Genomic DNA, 19,469 nt, shown 5'->3' on the forward strand with positions numbered 1-19,469 from the left:
AAGAAATATTCTAATGTTGAAGTGATAGCAATGTGCCAGACTGAACATTCCATTTCTCTGACAGTCACCATGGGTACATAAATAGTCTGATAGAGAGCTTATCATTAAAAATTGAGCTGAAAAATCTTTTTGAGACCTTAGTTTTCGCCATTAGACTTCTCACCAGCTCTTCCGTCTTATTTTCCAAGGGGAAGGTACACTTACTTCAATTTTGTAAAACAGAATCACAGACTTGGTCAGGTGGGAAGACACCATAATGGATCATCTGGTCCAACCTCCCCACTCAAGCAGGCTCAGCCCAGAGCACATGGCACATGGGGATTGTATCCACATAGTTCCTGAATATCTCCAGTGAGGAAGACTCCAAAACCTCTCTGAACGACCTCTGCAAATGCTCGGTCACCCACTCAGTAAAGAAGCTATTCTTTATATTCAAATGGACCTTTATGTGCATAATTTTGTGCCCACTGCCTGTTGTCCTATTGCTTGGCACCACTGAGCAGAGCCTGGCTCCAACTTCTTGACACCCTCCTTTCAGATACTTACAGACATTAAGCAGGTCCCCTCTCATTCATCTTCTCTCAAGGCTGAACAGGTCCAGCTGTCTCAGACTTTTTTCATAAGACAAATTCTCCAGTTCTTTAATTATCTTTGTCATCCTCATCTAGACCTGCTCCTGGGCCTCCATGTCTCTCTTGTCCTGAAGAGCCCCGAACTGGACACAGCACTCCACACATGGCCTCACCAGGGCAGGACAGAGTAGAGTAGAGGGGCAGCATCACCCCCTTTGACCAATGCTCTTCCAGATGCACCCCAGAACACTGTTGGCCTTCTTGGCCACCAGGGCATACTGCAGGCTCTTGGACAGCTTGTTGTGCACAAGGACCCCAAAGTCCTTCTTCACAGAGCTGCTTTCCAGCAGGTCAGTCCCCTGCTGTGCTGGTGGCTGGGGTGATTCCTCCCCAGCGCATGACACTGCATTTGGTCTTGTTCATTTTCAGAAGGTTCCTCTCTGCCCATCCCTCAACCCTGTCAAGGTCCATCTGAAGGGCTGCACATTTCTCTGGGGTATTTACCACTCCTCCCAGCTATGAGGGTGTCTAAGATGATTTTGTGAGTAACAATGTCAAAAGCCCTGGTGAGGTCTATGTAGACAATATCCATTGTTCCCCCTTGTCCATCCAGGTGGCAGTTTTGATGCCAAACTGGTTTTTGTTTTTATATATTCTTCATATATTTGTAGCTCTGTAGCTCTGTATAACTATATAAATCCATGGCTAGTATTTTTCCTACTCTGCTAGACAGAAAGAAAAAAACATGTTTCTAAGGCCCTATCCTAATCCTGCTTCTTCTGAAATTGAAGGTCAAGCCACCTTCCCAAGACATCTTCTCCATAAACAGCTAACAAGGAAGGGGGTTTCAGAAGAAGGTCGAACCAAGAGGGGGAATTACCCCAGCACCTGTGTTTCTAATTGGAGATTCTTGTCAATTATGCTAATTTGCTAAATTTATAAAACTGTATTTGTCCTATATCATGTGTATATCTTTGGCACATTCTCAGTGTGTATTCTGAAGTGTTGTGCATCTGTAGGTATCTTCATTAGAGGTAACCTCATTTTTTCACCTAGTCTTTTTTTTGCTCTTGGTTTTAGGGCTCAAAAGGGCAATAGTTTCATCATAGAAGGTGATAGGTCAAGCATGATTTACCATTAATTAATCCACTTCTCCCAATCATCTTCTTGTCTTCCATGGGGATAGAAATGACCTCCAGAATGAGGCGTTCCATCACCTTTCCAGGGATTGAGGAGAGGCTGACCAGCTGGTAGTCCCCCGGATCCTCTTTCTTGCCCTTTTAGAAGAAAAGGGTGACATTTTACTTTCTTCCAGCCTTCAGGCAACTTCTCTGATTCAACGATGATCATGAACAGCCTGGCCATGGTGTCTGCCAGCTCTCTCAGCACTCATGTATGCATCCCATCAGGGCCCATGGACTGGTGGATGCTGAGTTTGTCTCGATTGGGTGTTCTGTAATCCAATCCTCCATGAAGGAATGAAAACCTTCTTTACAACATTTCTTTACCTTGGTCTCCTGTGTCAGAGATTCCTGAAAGCTGGTCTTGTCAGCGAAGATCAATGCAAATAAAGTGTTCAAGTACTTTTTATTTGCTTTCTCTGTTACCAGGGATCCCCCCCTCCACCATTTAGTAACAGTCTCACAGTATTATTTCTTTCCCTTCAGTTACTGTTGTATTCAAAAAAAGCCCTTCTTACTGTCCTTGACACTGCTGGGTAGATTTAATTCAATATAGGCCTTGGTCTTCCTTAACTCATTTCTACTTTGTGATTTCTCTGTTTTTATCCCAAGTGATCTCACCCTGCTTTCATCTCCTATGTGTTTTCTGCTTATACTTGAGGAATGACAGGAGTTCTTCATTCATCCATGGACATTTCTTGCCCCTATATCCTAACTTCTTGCTAATTGGGATGTATCATCCTTGAACCAGGAGGAAGTGACCCTGGAATACCAACCCTTCTTCCCTAAAGGGCCTATTGCCATGGGATTCCTCCAATAAAATTCCCTAAAGTAGCTAAAGTTAGCTCTCCTGAACTCCATGGTTACCATCTTATTTGCTGCCATTCTTCCTCCCTGCCCAATATGGAACTCGACAATCTCATGAGCACTACCCAGCCAAGACTGCTCCAAACCTTCACATTCCCTGTTGCATCCCAGGTTTGGGTTCAGATTAGGGGTTCTGATATATGTTAGTTAGCTGGTTCTGTGTACCCCTGCATACCCCCATGTTCCCCCCGCGGTGGTCTGCTCCAGGTCACTTACCAGTGGAGCATCACCATTGACAGTCCTGTAACCACCCCCCCATGCACTCCTGAGAGTTCTGTGTCTGTTACCCCGTCCCTGCATTCCCATTCGTCCCGGAACCCAGCACACACCCCTGTCTTGTTCCCATCAGTTACCATAGTCCACATCACTCCCCTGTCATCTGTCCCCAATGGGTGAGGGGGGCTTCCCCCCCAAGTCAGCCCACCCCCTATAAAACCCCACGTGCCCCTTTGTTCGGGGCCATTTTTGCCCATGCTGACTTGAGGACAGCTGCACTGTCCACCGCTGCAGCCATGCGGGAATAAAGCTTTCTCAATCACGTGAGCAGAGTGCGCCATTCTCTCACCCTTTGCCTCGCCTCAGCGTCTGGCTATGGTGCGGCAGTCCCACGCAGACGCATAGCCCTAGAGCTCCGCACACACGCAACGGCCCCGGTCTGGCCGACAAGCAGCGCACTAGCCAGACACCACTGCTGCCCAGGAGTGGGGCGAAGAAAAGCAAAACGCCACAATTCCCCTCAAGGCCTTCCCTGCTTGTTAGTGTGAGGTGAAACTGCTACAACATTCCTTGTGGGATCCTCCATTATCCATAACAGGGAGCTGTGATCAATGCTATTGAGGAACCTCCTGGGCTGTTCATGTTTAATGATGGTTCTGCAGGAGACATCAGGGTAGCTAAAGCTGAACCAGTGTTTGTGTTTCTGAGGCTGCTTTGTGCTGCATGTCGAAGGCCTCATCCACTTCCTTCTCCTGCTTGGGTGGCCTGTAGCAATCACCCACAAAACCTCATTATTGTGGTATCGTTGCTGTTGTTATTTATTATTATTGTCATAATATTATTTATTATTATTGCCATAAAATTATTATCATAATTTTATGATCATCATTACAATTTCCTAATCCGTATATTCAGGCACTGTCCCTATATTCTTTCCAGAATATATTAATTGGTTCCACTGCATTGCCTGTGCATTTCCTTATTACACTTTCATTTGTCTAGGAGGTCCTTACTGACCCATGCTGGTCTCCTTGCTCAATTTCTCTCATAGAGGAATCAAGATCTCTCATGCTTAAAGAAGAATGTCCTTAAAGAGTTCACAGATCCATTTATTTCCTATGTTCCTGAAGGCAGGTTCCCAGGATGTCCTTGTCCAAAAATTTATTTTAAAAAATGGAAGTTGTCTCTCCTACAATTAGGACTCTGTCTGTAATCCTCCCCTGGCCCATTTCCCCCAAGGCTGAGTTCATCAGTATACAATCACTGAAGTTGGGGCTACCACCAGTGTTGTTCTTTCATGTTGGTGAGCAACCAGTCCAATATTGCTTCTCTGATCAGACTGTGATGAAATCTTCAAATTTGAGGTATTCATAACTACAAATGGGAAGAAAGTGTTAAGGGCATGATTCTAGACAGATTTCAATAGAGCCATGTTTTATAATGGAGATGACTTTGTAACATGAAGCAGAGAAGGGCAGATTGTGCTCTTTTTGGCAAAAAATATATATACAAGTTCACTTGCAAAAGAGTTTACCGAGTCAACCACATTTTAAAGTAAATATATTAATATTTTAATTTAAATTTTCAAATTAATGGAAATTATTAATCTATTTTTTTCAAGTTAATGGAAATCATTAATTCAAATTTTAGAATTACAGCTTTCCCTGATCTTATAGCAGCTATTATTCACAGAATTCACAGGTCTTTTGTGCTGAATGACACCTGATTTGTGAGTTACAGGGCCTTTTCCAAGAGCCTTGCTGCTGCAGAGAGATCCCTTCTGCAAAGTATGGCCTCAGGGCATTTACCTAGAAGTTTCACTCCTGTAAAAGATGAAAGTGCTACCACCTTCCAATTAACAACCTTCTGGCAACAGAATCATGATAAAGGCAAATATTTCGTTCCAACAGGATTTTTTTTCTGGTGGCAATGCAACTGCTTTCATGAAAAGTAAAGGTACAAAATGAAGTTCAGTCAGCTTAGAAAAACAATTTTACAGTTTCACAATTACTTTTCTTATTTTTTGATACCTACAAGACCCACTTGCTGCAAATTTGTGGTTTATGATATTCTCTATATGCAAGAATTGGTATTGCAGAGACAGAAAGACAGAACTGTGACTGCAGAAATTGTAAGGAGGGAACAGCTACAAAACAGATACAACTGTTGTTGAGACAACTCCTTCTAGAGGGAACACCTTTCACTAATGTTTAAAGTCCCACTTACAGAGATTACAAATTTACAGAACTAGTACTAGTTCCTACTTATTTCCAAAGAATTTCTGAGTGACAAAAGAGTGCCAAGAGAGATCAAGATTTAGGCTAAAGATGTTAAAAATTTGATCCCTTTTGCAGAGTTTATCTTTTTACTTGTCTTAAAAATTATCTTGATTTCATTCAGCTTGTTTTCTTTTATAGCAAATATCTGGGCATATGCCTCTCAAAAATTATGAACATATGTATTTGAATTGAAATAAGATTAAGAGAATAAAGCAAAAATATATAAAACAGGAGATATTGTAAAGTGTATATTGTTATGTTTGCCAGTTTCCCAAGTCTGGGAGAGCTTCCCATTTCTTTGTCCCTTGGATGGTTGTCCAAAGAAGAGGCTTCAGCATATACTCATTTGAGAGCAGCAAGTCATTCAAAATTAGGATTATATTAAGTATGAGAATTGTGTATGCTGAGCCCGTTAAAAAAATACATCTACAATTGCTTTGTTTCCAAATGTGTTTCTCTCTTAAAATAATTTCTGAGAAAACCAGCTGTAGAAAACCTTGCTGTGAATCAGATGTCCTTCCTCTCTGTCTTTCTTTCCTGGTGCCATTCAGAGGTTCACTTATAGCTCTGTGCAAAGGGCTGGGAGCAGCTGCAGCTGTGGAGCAAATGTGTCAGAGGGTGTGCTGCACACCTGGGACAGATGACAGCAAAACACTTTGGGAGAAGATCAAGAAGTTTGTGATTCCCACTGTTACTGTCTCTCCCTTCCTGAGATACACAGCAACTGCCAGTTTTTATGGAATAAGTAGAGCAGCTCGATCATGTCTCCAGAGATCAGATTGTTCATGTCAGTCTGAGAGGACTTTAGCCTTCCTAGGCAGTGGGAAAACGCAATGTCTCTTCATGCCCACTGGTACTGGAGGTGATGAGGAGGCAAAAATTCTTCCTGGGAAATCTGCACATTACCTTCTTGGTCACACCACATATAACAGTTTTCTTGGATATAATTTTTACATGTATCCAGTTATTCTTTCTTCAGTAGGAGAAATCAGCTGTAATTTGCATCAATCTTTTAGACAAACAGAATTTATATTGAATTTTAGTCTGCAAAAAAAAAAAACCAAAGAAAAGCCCCTCTGAAGGTACTGTGTTTTAGATCACCATTATTATATTTTCAAGGCAAAACATTTTCATTTCTTAAATTTGAAACCATTTTTCAAAGTCAGATTAGATTTATTTTTAGAAGTATTAAAATTGCAGAAATGAAGGGCCTTGATTTATTTCAGATAAAATAAAACATTCTTATTGGGTTCTTACATTTCTTATGGACTTTATTTGTTTATTTATATTTGATTCAGTTTACATCACAAATAAATAAATAGCTGAATTTTCTTGGGTCTTGAATTCACTATGACTAATCTGATTAGAATAATAAGTGTTTGGCAATTTTCTTGGTGAGTAGGCACACTGAATGCCACAAATTCACAGACACGGTTTGTGTCTGATGGAAGAAAATATGCCTAATATTGAATAATAGTAAAAGGACATGTTATAGCTCTGCTGGTCTAACTATAAAAAAGAGAGGAAGGGTTTATAGTGTTAAATGCCATATGTTCTGGAACAGTGGGCACAGCCCTCTTCCCTTCTTTTTCCTTCCACAGGCCAAGAAGCCCCTGGCACTGTGGTCTTGTTCCAAGAGGCACAGCAGCTGGGCTACCTTTGAGATCAGTCACCAGAGCTGGGAGGCAAAGCAGGTCCCGGGCAGGTGATATAGACTCCCAGCTGAGCTGAAAGTCTGGCCCAGCCTTGCCTGAGGATCAGCCCATTGCGCTCAGCCTTACCAGCGCACCTTGGGTTTCCTAGTCCCCAGCACTACCAGTCCCCCACCAAGATTCTCTCATTGCAATTTTAAGTTCAGCAATAAATCTGTTTTTCATTAATGAGAGAATTAACAAGAGAGACAATCTCATTTCAGACCTATTAAAAACAAAATTAGGTATATTAAACAAGGTATATAAAGTGCTATGGGAAACTTTTTTCACCAATAACCATGACTGCAACCATAGTAATCCAATCTAAATTGCTATTGAAAAATTGCATCCCACAGTTTTCCTATTTCTGAAGGTCACCAGCTCCCCCAGACTAGCCATACCTTAATTTCACTTGCATTAGCTTTACAACAGCACAAATGAACGACCTTTGAGAGAGTTACTTCTTTTTGTCAACTCCTTTTAATAAAATCAGGATCTGGTTAAGTAGGTTTAATCACACAGATACAATTCTTGACTCATTGACTCCAGAAGGTTGGGGTGTAAAGCAAACCAAGAAAAATCAGAATCAGCACCTCTGATTGCACTGTGGTGGAAAAGCGGATCTGAATATACTGAAAGAGCTTGTAGCTTAGGTGGAAAATGCTAGATTATGAGCAGAACATTATGTCTAAACATGACACATAAGTCATCGCACTTTCCTATATCTCACCGACATCTATTGTCATTTCTTTTTTTTTTCCTAGTTACAACAACGAATGAAGATGTGGTAAAAGTCAAAAGGTTGAATTTTAAAGTCACAGTTCTTATGCAGATGTGCTCATTTGTTAAAGCTTAGCATTTAACCACAGGCCATGACTAGAATTTATTAACTCACTAAAAATGATAGTATTAGGTCCTCAGACATTGTGTAGTGACTGCTTGCTTAATTATCCATATCTAAAGAGTTAAAATGGTGGCTTTTGCTGATTTAATATTCTTCCAGCTTTCTACTGGTGTGCAGTGTACTGTGCATTAACAACACAGGTCATTGAGTACCCACTGAAAGCTCACTCTGGAAATACCTGAAGGACACATTGAACTTTTCAGAAATCTGTGTCATAATACTTCATGTGTTAACAGAATACAAGGCACAGTGATGCATAGCAAAGGATCAGCCCAGGGTGGGCATCTGAAGTGCTCTGTCTTGCCACTGAATGCTAGAGTGAAGCACTGTAATTTTATTCCAATTATACTTTTAGTGCCATGATGTCACAGCATAAATTTGTACTTTTGCATGCAGCTCATGCTGGTGTGATGACAGCTCTTAAAATATTGAGCAATTGTAGGCCCGTCAGCATAAAATTATTCTAACATGGTACCTTTATTAGGGCTTCAATAAATGCCTTTCTTCTTGTGTTCCAAGGTGGCATTTGCAAATGAGCTAATTTCTCAGCAGTACAATAATTGTATTGCATTTATTTTGCGAGGTGGGGGTGGACGAGGGAGAAGAAAAATGCTGTTACATAAAAGGGGTTCTTTTGCCATCAAAACTACATTCACCATGGTTAGGCAAGTTTAAAAAAGAACACATTAACTAAATGACTGTACAATTATTTAAATGAACTTGGTGCTTTTTAAAGCCGTGGAGGAGTATAAACACTTTTCCAAGCCATATAACAAAAGATGTGACAGCCCTCTCACAAGAAACACTTCCTGAAAGTCAAGCATAAACTGTTTGCTAACTAGTGACAGATATTTTGGGGTTCAGAATGCATCTGCTTCAACAAACTAAATCCAAACCTGATGTCAGCTAACCTAATTCACAGGGCAAAATGCATCAAAAGTAAAGGTTAGGGAGCAAGCAGGTTTTAAATGGTACAAGTTTTCTTTTACTCTCTATTGTCTAGAAAATAGACAAAATTTATGCAAAGAAAATTATGCATAAATGGAACTGTGCAGTCATAGTGCTAACTTAACAGGAAAGACTTGAATTCACTGTTTGCTTGATACGCACATCCAACAATCTATCTGAGAAGATTTTGTGTCATGCTGTGCTTCTTATTTCTTGTTGTGTTACTTAGACTTAAAACAACTACTGACTTTTCAAAGTGGTGCTTAGTATGCATCATTCAGTGTTTGCAAATGTGAAATCTGTTCAGTTGCTGAAAGCATTTAATTTTAGGGATATTGCTTTAAGGATATATTTTTAAATCAATTATTTCATGAGCTAAGCTACATCTGTTATCAATGCCACAAGTTCCTCATCCTTTCCTTCCTCTATTCCCTACTATAAAGAAAGATGTTGTTAGACTTAAAATTTATTCAAAGTCAACAACATGTTTCCTAAATAAAAAGTAAAATGTTTTGAAAATCATTTTTTGTCAGAAAGATACTCTTTTCCAGCCTCTGAAATTTAAATATTTAATAAAATCTCTACAGCTGTCTTATGGGTCTGAATTTAAAGGATCTTAGTGTTTTTAAGACAAAACTGCTCTGTAGTATCTGCAGTAAAGGCATAAAAAAGTGTATCAGAGAGAAGTCATCATGAAGAAAGGACTTAATTAAAGCACATTGAAGTAAGTGTAAGTTCAGCAATAGAGAAGATTTTTTTTTTTTTTTGATTATGCTTAAGATGTGTGTCTTAAAACATCATATGTTGAATAAGGTTGGATTTAACCAGAGCATTCAACAGTACTTTTTGCTTTGTGAGAGTCAGTTGTGTTTAGACAGAATCAAGCACAGGCATAAAAAGCAGAAAAAAAAAAAAAAAAAGGAAAACCAAACTAGTACTACCTTTATTGCTTAACCCCAAAACTGCCCAGGGTATTTTGTGAAAGAGCAGAAAAGTCAGCTACCACATTTTAAGTGCATTTATTTAGCTGCCTACCATATCTAGCTATAGCTAGGTAAAAGAATGATTTGCAGGCTGTAAATGTCGGAATACTGTAAATATAAAGGGAAACTGATCAGGAAATTACATTATTGTTCAATTAAATTGTGAAGATTTTGTCACTAAACCTGCAATAAAAGAGGATACTAATGACATTTTTATAAAAAAAAAATTAGCTGTCAAGTGAGCGTATCTGTTTCATAAATCAATTAAATATTTGCCATATATATTTTATACACATACATATCTATCTATGTCTATTTATCTATCTATCTATACACACAGAGTAATTATGGTTGCTGGCAACAGTAATCCAAGTGCTTCTATAGGATGCAATAGGCCATTAATCAATTTCACAAACCTGTTGATTTGTTACTGATGAGGCCCTAAAAGACTTTTGGAGTCTTATCTACCAGTAGCAGAAATATCAATAAAGAGTGACATTTTCTGTTACATATAATGAATAAAAATACATAGGTAATTGTCAGTCAGTCCAAATAAATCTATGAGAGTTGTTATAGTTTGCACTGATAAAATTCTTTAGGCAAAAAGGGTAAATTTTACTGATAAAAATGTAAGAAAACAAAATTTTAGAGCTGTACTTATATACAGGTATTTAAGTATTGACATGGATAGATTATCTAACTAGCAAGTTAACTGTGTTTTCATTATCCAGTGAAAAAAATGGAGCAGGTAGCGTTTCCTTCCATAGCCAAAGAGAAAGGGGGAACTGGAACACAGGGAGGAATTAAGAAAAGAGAGCATCTCTCACAGTCACTAGGTTTGTAATATAAAAACTTGTAATCTTATTAATACGTTTTATTCTGCAAAATACTGAAAAACAGGCAAGAGATCATTAAGGTCATCAGAGAAATACAGAGAACAACTTCAGTCAGTGGCAAACAGGGAACAAAAGTAAAAAAACAGAATTAAGAAGAAAACAATTACATTATTGACAAAGTGGAAGTATAAAAGATTAACAAAGTTGCATGTTCTGGCAATGAGGTATCACAAAACTTAAGCATAGTGCATAATGATGCCACATATGACTGTAGTTTTTAATAAAAGAAAATTAATAAAAATGATCAATTTTTTGTGGAGCTCAAATGAAAATATGAAAAAATATTATTCAGATGAAACAATATTTCAATCAACCCATAAAGAAACATCTTATGTAGGTTTCCTTTTTTAAATGTCTTATTTACCATTAATTTCATTCCAAATTCTATTTGAAAAACTATGAAATGTTTTATTCCATAAATGCCAAAGTGAGATTTTCTGACCTTTTCAAAAGGAAGTCAAGCCAATCAAAACTATTTATGCTGATTAATATACTTTTGTGAACATATTTTCTGTGCAGTTACATCCATGGTTTTTGGTAAATAAGTTGTCCTACTGAAAACATTAGTAAGATTTAGTACATAGAAAAATAAAGCTGCAGAACATGTGCAAGACTGAGAACTGGGACTGTTCAGCCTGGGGAAGAGAAGATTCACAGGGAATTATCAATATGCATAAGTATCTGAACAGAGCATGTAAAGAAGACAAGCTTTTTCCTGTGAAAGTGCACAGTGGCAGAACAAGAGGCAACATCCACAGAAGCTTCTTTCCAAATGTCAGGAAACAATTTTATCCGTGAAGGTGACTGCAGATTGCACCGAGAGGTTGTGAAGTCTCTGCTCCGAACAGACATTATACTGGGCAAACTGATTAAGGTTGCCCTGCTTGAGCAGGGAGGTTGAACTTGTTGAAAATCCACTGGTCCTTTACAACCTATCTCAACCATCCTATGGTTCTGTGATTCCATGGAGTTAGGGAAAGGGAGTCCACTCCAAATCAACAAATGATGGTCTTTACCAGGAAAGATTTCTGTTCCATTAATTATTAAAAAGAATACACATACTTATTACTTTCAAATGTTAAGATCAAAGTAAGAGGGCTCCTGAAATTATAGATTATCTTCAAGCGTCAGGGTTGAAGGTATTTTTAAGAAATTAGACAGAACTAAAGAATCTACCCATGCACCTCTCACAGAAATCTCATGCTTTGTGAATTTCCCTTGCTTTGAAAGACAGAAGTTTCTTACTATTAAAAGAAGAGATGCTCCAGTGTGAGAGAAGAGGACCACCAGAGACCCGAGTGATGTAATGGCAACCCTCTGAGGCTGGTTAGGCAATTTTCAGGCCTCCAGGAAGTAGAGAAGAGCTATAGCTATTCCTAAAAACAACAGTAGAATAGCAGGAGAGTCCTTTGGGAAAATATTGCATGTGATGGAAGGCAGAAGGCCAAGCTGTTGATCCTCAGAAATGGGGGATTCCTTGTTGGTGTTTGCAACTGACTTACTACATACAAGGAACAGAGTGACTTAGCAATGCCAGTTCATAAAAGGAAACAAAATCTTCAACCCCACAGATGACAGGTCAAAACCAGCTGGAGGAGTGACAGGCCAAAACCAGCCCCAGCTTCCTTGCTGTTAGTGCAAGAGTCACAGACGTCCATTTTGAAGACAGTATGATAACCTCAAGATACATTTTACTCTGGTGAGTATTGTGGGCCTACTTTTTTTAGCAAATTATAAATTAAAATATCTCAGTAATACAAATGGTAGGAGGACAGCAGGAAACTTATTCTCAATCATATTCTTAGTTTCATCTTCCCACCTAAACCGCTTATGAATTCCCAAGCCTCTACTTGTGTTTAATCCTTAAGTCCTTTTTCATTTAAATGTCATTTCTTCCCTGCTAATGCAGTTATGGGGGATTATATTCATAGAACAGTTGTGTGTTTCTAACTTTTTCTTCCATCCAACAAACAGAACATACACATTCAACAGGTAGAATACAAGGAGGTATGCCTCTTTCCTTCATGCTACAAAGCCATCCACCTTTTTCTGAGCACATAAACAGAGACACCGGAACGCATCTCCTGGTATTTTCCCAGAGTTTTCTCTCTACTCTTCTCCCTAGAAAAGCCAACCCATTCTCCCTAAACTCACAGGGAAAAAAATACTCATAGGAGCCACTGAATCAGATCAAATCTCCTTCTAGCCTAGTTCTAGTAACATGTCTCTGACAACAGCCAGTACTAGAAGTTCAAGGAAAAGTATAAAAATGGAGCAAATATATTTTATCACAGAAAAACCCCAGTTTCCACTGACTGACAATCTCAAGACATGAGCCAATAGTGTTGTCTTACTCTTTAATAACTCACATTGTGTATTTTCATGCACCAGTACTGCAAAAGTACTCATGGAACTCTATTTACCACACCAAGCAGATTGATAAGGTACAGACCTCAAGATAAAACACCACCATCCCAAAAATAAAACCAAATCACAAACAAAAAATAAATCCCAGAACAAACAAGAAAAATCCACCAAAACTAAAGGAAAACAAAAAAAAACAAAAAAACCCAAACAGAAAAACCAAACTAGGAGTAAGGAGTCACTAACAAAAATGTAATTAGATATGTAGTTTATACTGTTTTGGTAGCTGACTGCTCATTCTAACCATGAAGGATAGATACACCCTTTTGGCAAACCTCTTAAACAAACAAAAAATTGTTGCATATGAAATACAATATGGTATCTATTCAAGGCTTGATTTTTAGAATGTGAAATGCCCATTAATGCTATCCTAATCATATCCTAGTATGAGCTACAGGTATCAGTTATTTATATAATAAAATGGTGCCTACCCCTTGAGCCTTTCAAGCCAGATGTTAAAAATAAGCAGACAATATGCTGACAGCAGTGTGCAGAGGTACATCTGATGAAGTAAGGATTATCAGCAGGAAGAGGGACCTGGCTATTAATTCATTAATGAAAACTTTTGATGTGCTATCTTAGGATCCTTCCAGACTTGTGTCCAGACCAATTTTCCTTTTCCTAGCTACTAAATGCCCTCTGTCTTCTTTTACAGATTTCTCATTACATACAACTCTTCATGCAGTTCTTCCTCCCTAATTTAAATAATGAATAATAATCCTTACACACTGCCTTTCCTGAACTGTTGTCCTGTGTTTTGCTGTGAATTTCTCCTCTCATTTAGACCATAAGGTTTTCAGATAGGGCATGCATCTTGTAAATTCATGGTGTTGCAAGTGTGTTTAATGCTAATAATGTGCAGTGACAGGGCAGGGCAGATTCATAAGCAATGCCCTGAAAAAGAGGCAGCTATTGAATTCATAATCTGGCACTTCATATTCACAAGAGAGAAAAAAACTGTCATCTCAGAATAGGGGATCTGCTATAAAAGGAATGGGTTTTTTGCACTAATGGTTATCAAGTATTCATAAATTTCACTTCATTATCAATTCCATATATTAGTGACTATTTCTTAATGTTACTTGTATCATAAAGCTTTTGGTTAAGTTCATTCGATCACTCATATTTGTTAAAAGAAAGGTTTCACAAATAAAAAGCAAATTAGACCCAAGATATATGAGCAAAACACCCACACACTCCTGCCCATCAAACTTCATAATGCAGGGAGCAAAACAACTTCATATGTAAAATAAGGTAGAAAGTTCCTCAGTGATACTTAAGGAACAACATCTGAGTCATACAAGGAGGGAGAAAGGAAGCACAGTGCTGGATGGTTTAAACAAGGGAAATGTTCAGTAGCTATAGTTTCTGCTCAGGACCTGTATTTTCAGAAGATGAAAGACTTCATCAAACAGAAGGACGTCTTGCAGGAAAAGTAATTTCTTTACAAATTTGTTGGGGGCCGAAATATTGTTTTTGAGGAGCCCATTTAATTACAGCTCTGATCTTAGAGTAAGCTGAGTGCTCCTGGAAAAGAACTCACATTCTTGCTCATTTTTCTTCAGCACCAACATTTTGGCAGCACCAGGTGACTGCCTGTTCTAAGCACAATCTAAAAATTTTCTTCAGAGTAGTAGGATGCCTTGTTGTGTGTGCTCAGATGCTCCTTAAAACAGTAACTGATGATAGCACTACAATGAATGACTCCCAGAAAAAGAAAAAGAAGAAAAAAAAAAAAAAAAAGAAAAAAAAAAAAAGAAAAAGAAAAAAAAAAGAGAAAAGAAGAAGGAAAAAAAGAGAAGAAAGGAAAAAATAAAGGTGAAGAAAAGAGGAAAAGAGGCCTGCATTGATCCAGGATAGCTTAATCCAAAAAGAGGATTTTTGTTGAGACTTCACAGCAGGGAACAAGAAATTTGGCACAAAAAACATTCTCAACACTGTGTTTCTTGCTTCTTTGGGAGTGCCTGTAAGCCTGCCTGCTGTCACCCTGAGGCAGCACGTATAGTGATGCCCACATCTGGCAGCTTGATCATCCACTTGAGAGCACACAGGAAGACTTCCTCCAGCATCCCCACTCTTACCCCCTCCCAAGCTGCTTTTTAAAGGAGGGGAACTTATGGGAGGCCCTCACAGACCACATTTCCCCCAGCACTTCCTGTTACTCACAGCACAACTGTGACTGAGTTTGGCAGTAGACAAAACTGTGGTAATTCCACTGGATATCGCATCCATGACATTAAAATATTTTATTTTTTTTCATTTCTTTTGATTCCTTTCCTAATAGCTAGTCCTCTGGAGTAATCAAGTCAATTGAAACTTTTTGTGCTATGGGACTATGCAAACTTAGAGAAATAACTCTTTTTCTTTTTTTATTTCTTGGTGGGGGGGGTGTGGAGGGAGGGGTGAAGAGAGTGAGGGAGACGGGAAGGAGCCCTCAACTATAAATCTAACACAGTTAAAGAACTTCTGGCATTCATAGTCAAGGTTTTTTTCTTACCCCAGATCAAAATAATAATTAGAATGCTTAAAGAAGGTAAGGACAGTAAGCCCAAAATGTGACAAGTTTTTTTGGCAGCACTAACCTATCTAGATTAAACTGTACCTTATAGGTACCATTTTTATTCCTATTGCATACCATATGTTTTATAAGGGAAAAAAACCTATAAAATATGGAAAACAGCAACAGGGGGAAAAGGTATAAAAATAAATAAGGTAGAGCAACAAAATAAGATACAAAATAGGGATTAAAAGTACTGATTTCAGAAGTTGTTGAATTAATTTTCTTATTTCTCCCAACAGTTTCATCCAGCCAAAAATATCCATCAGGCTTTCTGCTGTGATTCCATTCATCAAACATCCACAGTTAAACACATGAACTATCTGTCTGTCTGTGTCTGCGTTCGGTACAAGGTCACTTCTTTCTTAACTCTTGATTGGCTGTCATGTTAGTAAATTTAATAAATATTTGAGGTAGGTGAGTAGTTTGTCACCATTCATTATATCTTCAAAAATACATGAAGTAAGTAACTGAGTCCCAGTGATAGAACAGTGCATGTGCAGAATTTAGGTTAAATACCTCTTCAAAAGATACCCATACTACCAAGAGCAGGCTCCACAATTAAGCTTTAAAGAAAATAGTTGTGCAGGCCTCACCTCTATGGCTCAAATGTAGCATCCTACATTGGGCCTTCAATAGTGTTTTTCTAGATATCATGGAAATAATTTAATAAATAGCCTTGATTGCAGATGCTGACCAGGTCAAAAAAATAAAAAAATAAAATTAAAAGAAAAACCTGTTATTTTTTTCCCTGAACAAGGGAGTTCTTATAAACACTTTTCACAGAAGAGAATTTAAATTTAAAACAAAGCTCATTACATGGCAAAAAACTTTTTTAAATACAGTCCCTAATCAAAATTTACTAATATTTTTATGCTGAAGAATATACCTGCATGAACCAAGACAAAAAATATTTTTACAAGATTTTTAGGTAATATTTTTTCACCAGCTAAGTTAATATTCTCGTATATACACTTCTGGAGGAAATAGGGATTGAAATATTTTGCAAAAGAAGGAATAACTCTGCCATCATCAATTTTGCACTCCTTCCTGAGGTTAAATTGTGTTATACCCTAATATTCCACCTGCTACAGTCTACCATCTCTATGCCAATTAAGATGGAAACTAAATTTTCCAAAGACAGGACTTAACTGAGAATACTCAAAGGAAAAGTTTTCTATCTGCAGAAGTCTAAAAGTGACAGGGTTGTGCCCACACAGGACACAATCTCTTACTGATCAAACTCTGACACAGCCAAAGCAGTGCCAAGGACTTGCTTAGCCTTGGTGCTCTGCTAGCAACAGCTCTTGTCTTCCAGTGCAGCATAGCCAGCCTGTATTCTTGACAGTAACAGGAGTAAATTGAAAATCCAATATAAGCATATCTAAAGAATGAAATAAAAAGCAGTTAGTCTGTTCAAAAGAAGAAAAATTATAAAAGATACTTTTTTCAGAATGAACAATCAATCTTTCCTCAGCTGGGAAGGAGTTTAGAGTGGACCAATAAAATGCTTTGTGAGCATTAAAAATACAGCAGGCAGTGGATAGAGTCTTTGACAAACTCCATCTTGTAAGATGCATTGGGGTAAAGCCTAAGGACATGTTTTAGAGCATGCTTAGGTACAGTACTAGGATAAGACTGCAGAATCAGTCAAGAGATGCTTGTGCTCTGAAATATAAATCAGGTAGAAAACTCTTGGTATCCTAACTCCCTTCTTTGGAAGAATAAATGGCAATAAAATAGCTGAGGTTTAGTATATGTCACAACAACAATAGGCATTTTTACTACTGAAAATTCCATATTAAACTTTTATGACCCTATTCACACTGAGGAGGTTTTTTAGGCAGTGAGCAAGAAATTAGCCACCTATTTTGTTAATGTCAGTGGCAGCTGAGAAGCTGCTAGGAATTTCAGGTAGTTCCCAATAAGAGTCCTTCTGTAGGAGCTCCTTCCATCTGCAGAAGGTAAGAGAATAAACTAGTTCCTTCTAAATTGCAATGGAGCAGGAAATACTGATTTATTTTTTCCCTTCTTTTCATGGGAGGGATTTCTCACAGAAAGTTAAAAAGAAAGGAAAGGTTTCTCTGTAGTGCCTTATCCCTCTTAGTTAAGACTTGCATGTTACATAGCTTCAAAAAACACTATTTCAGAAATATTTCTAAAAATCTAATCCAGCCCAGTGCAGATTTCAGCAAGAGAAAGTCTTAGCAAGACAAACTCAAAACAGGGAGTAGACACAATACCCTCTGCTGCAGCTTACCAACATGGCACAGCCTGTGCTACTCCCTCCTTTCCCAACCAGCTCCTAGTGCCACTGCATCTTCCTGGGGTACTTTCCATGCAGATCAGCTTTTGCAAGTCTCCTTCTTTTGAGAAGTAGCCTTTCACTGTGTCACTCGTCCCCTCCATCCTCAATGCTTTCCTCACAGAAATGTACCTCATGCTTTGTGTTAAACACTGTGAGTGTATAATCTAAGGTCGATGCAGATACAGAAATGTGACGGATCTGCTGCACTACAACCACAGTGGTCAAGAAGAAACTCACAACAGATCAATAAACAAGCCTTTCAAAAAACCCAAAGAAATAATAAAGCAACATAAAAGATCTCTTCTTTGCAAAAGAAAGAGACAGCAAATACAGCTGAATTGTATAGTTTTGCCATTCAGAAATGCATGTGATATATAAGAGGACTATATAATATTTTTTCACAGAGGCACAGATATATACAGTGTCATAACTGCCATTAGAAAATACATGTGTATGCTGTTAGGCTGTCCTTTTGCTGAAAACTACCTCTGGCTGCTGTGCATATAGTTACAATGTTGTGCCTGGGTTTTTAATAACTTTAATTTTAACGAGGTTTTGCTTTTGAGTGAGGGAATCAGTTAAGAAATTAATGTGCAAAAATAAAATGTGTCTGATACCTTAGCTTTTAAGCTTTTCTATTCTGTTTTTGTGTGCAGCTTTTAGCTTTATATTACATGTTAGTATGATCTTTTCACAGGGTGGTGAAGAAAAAACAATCTTGTTTTAGCTGGCGACTCAAGGACAATCTCTTCAAACTTCAGGCCCAAAGCATAAACAATGTGAGAAGAGGAGGGCAGGTGAGCAAGCAAGGAAGATGAAACTTCATAATTTGAAGCTATTAACTGGACACTAAACTCCTATATGAAAATGGACTAAAACTTAAAAAAATGTGAGATCTAGTGACCAAGCGCTCTTTTGCTTCCATCCAGGCAGAGCCACGACTGTGACTCCGGTACTGCCAGGGTGTGGCCTTTGATTTCACTAATTCCTCTTCTAACTAATTGCACTAAATGAACTCTAACATGTGCTTTTAGTACATTACAACATAGTCTAGCACCAGGCATAGTGAAACTTTAACTGTCTTTCAGGTTCAGGGGTGTTCTTTACTTGTTGGAAGTACCATTAAAAAATTTAAAATTTACTTATAAACATGGTGAAGGGTAAGTATATAGTAGGTAATTCCGAGGTAAAGTGGGATGAGAGAATGCCACTGCACTCAACAAAATAAGGATGCACTCATATAAGTATAAGCAATCAGGTAAGAACATTTTTGAGAAGTTACTATCCCTTGTCAGAGATCCTGCAAATTTTTTGAGATTCTGTCATAAAAATTAGTGATGATTTAAGGTAGATGATTTTAGTTTGCAGCCTCAGTAGATTAGGCACACATACTCATTTAATAGGTATCAGTGTAAAGACACAAAGCTCCTAAGGTAGATGAACAAGTCATAAGATACTAACTTTGTCATTTGCAATTGTGTGACTGTTTAAGCCCTCACAGGAGGATAATAACCTCTACCATTATGAGTACAGTAGGGTCAACAATATTGTTTATTTTTTTTTCCTTCCTAGTACTTCTTCCTTCCTAGTACTTTTAGTACTTAATTTCTCTTCTGTGTAGCCTTAACTGCATCTATTTTAAC

This window comes from Anomalospiza imberbis, chromosome Z (assembly GCF_031753505.1).
Source record: "Anomalospiza imberbis isolate Cuckoo-Finch-1a 21T00152 chromosome Z, ASM3175350v1, whole genome shotgun sequence".
NCBI classification, from domain to species: Eukaryota; Metazoa; Chordata; class Aves; order Passeriformes; family Viduidae; genus Anomalospiza; species Anomalospiza imberbis.